The sequence below is a fragment of the Parus major genome, chromosome 19 (genome assembly GCF_001522545.3).
Source record: "Parus major isolate Abel chromosome 19, Parus_major1.1, whole genome shotgun sequence".
Taxonomy (NCBI): domain Eukaryota; kingdom Metazoa; phylum Chordata; class Aves; order Passeriformes; family Paridae; genus Parus; species Parus major.
Window position 1 is genome coordinate 9541652 of NC_031787.1, and position 3110 is coordinate 9544761.

Consider the following 3110-nt stretch of genomic DNA (forward strand, 5'->3'; position numbering starts at 1 on the left):
GCCGGGGCAGGGTGGAGGGCTCTGGGCTGTCCCGGGGGCAGTGGGAGCCCGGGCCGGGGCAGGGTGGAGGGCTCTGGGCTGTCCCGGGGGCAGTGCGAGCGATGCCGGCGGCTGAAGGGGACTCAGCCCCCGGGGCTGTGTCAGCTCCGCCCGGGACCGCGGAGCGGCGGCAGCGCCTCGGCGGACCGAGATCCCAGCCTGGGCAACATCGCCTCTGGAGGCAGCCTAAAAATAACTAACTGTAGCTGTAGGAGCTCAAAGCTTACGGGCTTGACTAAATGGGAAAAACCTTCCTTTCTTTGCGATGTTGGAGGTGCTTCAGGAGACCTCAAATTCAGGTCCCGCAGTAACTACTGCTTAGGCATGGAGCAGCTGCTGTTGGGAGAGCTTAGCTGCAAAAGGTGTGTTTGTGCTCACAGTGTTACTAAAGTTTCCTTTACGACTTTGCCAAATGCAACAAGTTTAAGGAATTTTTGTCCCAATGAAAAGAAATGAGTAAGGCTTGCTTGAAGTTCTTCCTGTGTTACCTCAAGTCCCATCTTAGGTAAAGAAAGCCATGATCTTTGCTGCTGGGATACAGAGGGAAGGTTGCTGTGAGCTGCAATGATGCCAAGCATGGGTCAAGGTTCAGAAGCTGGCTGCACATCTGGCAGGTCTCTTACAGCCACTGCCATGGTCTTTAATTTCCATGCTGTTTCTGTGTCTATTTCTTGTGTCCAGTAGGAGAGGAAAGTTTGGAAAGGAAAATTAACAGATCTGTCTCTGTGCACGCCTGCCACTGAGACCTGCAAGAGAAATTATGTGGCTCTGTGAAGCTCTGCAAGACCACACTCTACCCACTGATCCATCTCCCCTTGATTTCTTCCCACGGTACACCTTCCCTCCTTCCAATTTCCATCAAACTCTTTCTGGGAAGTGCCCCACACCTCCTGAGCTGCTACAGGAGCTTCTTCCTGTACCCTCAAGGGGACTTCCCCTCTGCTACCTGGAGTTCGAAGCTGTCTGCAATTTGGAGTGTGGAAATGGCCACTTCAGGATGCTCTAATCAAGCCTCCAATTGTCTGACAGGGACTGTGATACTTTGCTTTGCTCTGGTGCTTTGTCTGAATTTTGCGTGCAGAAGTAGGGCTGTGTCTGCTGTGCTCTATTGTCTGTTTGCTTTCCTTGAAGCCTTCCTAGAGGAATTATTTGTTAAACGAATTGAATGTGTTGGGAATAACACACAATAGCTCATAATTCTCTGTCATGTACCAGTGACACAGGTGGGGATTTCTGCTACATCACTAGCACAGTGCTGGGGCTGAAGAGAGCACTCTGGAAGGTGGTTCTGTTGCTGAAGACATGACCATATTCATTGATGAACAGAATTAATTTGTTGGGTTTTGTTTGCATGGATTTTGCCAGAGTAAAATCCCACTTATTTTCCATTTCGGTGCCATGAAAAGTGTATTGATTTTTCTTCACTTCTGATTGTTCACGTTACTGGATTGCTTTTAAATAGTTGACAGAGATCATTCATTTTCCAGGTCCAACATATTTTACAGCCGTTCCCTGTTTTATTTGTTTGCTTTGGGGGAGTTCCACAGTTATTCATCATAATGATCACCTGCAAGCAGCAGCCCTGGCAAGAGGGAGGAAACTCTTCCCCTGTGGGGTTTTTGCTCCTTCCTGCCTCCTCCCTGGCAGCTTCAGCACCTGTTTCACCTTCCTGACTTAGAAGTTGGAGCTGAGGGTCAGAAAACCTCTAAGCCAAAGATCAGAACAGGCCAAAGAAATAACATGGCCACAGTAAAATCTGTGGTGTTGCAAGAGGTATTGGTTGGTGAGAGGACATTAAGAGACGTCCTTGGTGTTTGTCCTCACAGGAATGTGAATGAGCTCACTGGGGAGGGGAAAGCATCCTTCCAACCCAACACATCGGGAAATGAGGGAACCTCTGGGCATTTCTTCAGTGCAGAACCCACTGGGCTTTGAAATGCTGCCCCAGCCCAACACATGTCTCTTTATCCTTTCCCCTGAGCTGTGTCACCTCTCCAGGCTGGGCCCTTTGGGACCAAAAACTGCCTGTCCCTATTTGCTAGTACAGCACCTAAAGCAATGGGGTCCTGACTGCACACAGGCCTCCAGGCAACAGGGTGACAGTGCTAATAATGAGAATTAATTATTCATTTTTCACTTCACTCTCAGTGAATAATCTTCAATAATCATGTAGCATTTGCTGCTTCAGTGAATACTTGGATACTAAACAGAGCAGATAGAATAAAGTCACAGGAATAAAAACCCCATATAAAAGGAGCGAGAAAATGGTCAAGACTAAAAAAAAATCTCAGAAATATTGTGCATCATCATTTGCCCAGATCTAGTAGTGTCCTGGATAAACATGTGGAAGGCAGATAGAGACATGGATTTCTCAATCTCTTACCCAGCTCTTGTTAGAGATCACTGTCATCCCAAACAGGACCCTATGTTCTGTGGCCAGAGGATGGTCCAGATCATTTTGCCTTCTTTAACCTCCTTCTGGGGTGAAGGAAGTGCAGGAAGGGAAAGCTACTTGGCACTGAAGCAATTAAGTATTCAAAAGGCTGAAATGATTGGGACATCCAGACTGCAGGTCAAAACGAAGCCTGCTTTGGGAAGTGAGGGAAAGATGCCTCTAAGTGCTGCTCAGGGTCAGTTTGCATGGCTTGTAATAGTTCAATGACATGGATTTTCCCACTTGCCCTTGCCTCTTCCCTTCCCATGGTTTCTGAGTGCTTGACCCATGGGGCTGTGCCCATCCATACCACGTGCATTGATTGCAGAGCTGTTTGTGACAAAGGCAGATTCCAGTAGCCAGGAGCTGTGGCAGGCCATGGTGTTGTTATGGGAAACTGCTGAAACATTGTCTGTTCCCACATGGAAATGTTTTTCAGAAGCAGATTGCACTGTTGTATTTTAGACTGTGGTGCTTGCTCACATTATCCCTTGCTGACGTACAGTGATGATGCATATGTTGGATCTCACAATGCTGAGAGAATTAACGTTTTGGAAGTGTTTACCTCCCCCATTATTGACTTTCTGTCAGTAGTAATGTGATAATATTCTCTGCAGAGAAACTAAAGGCACTGACA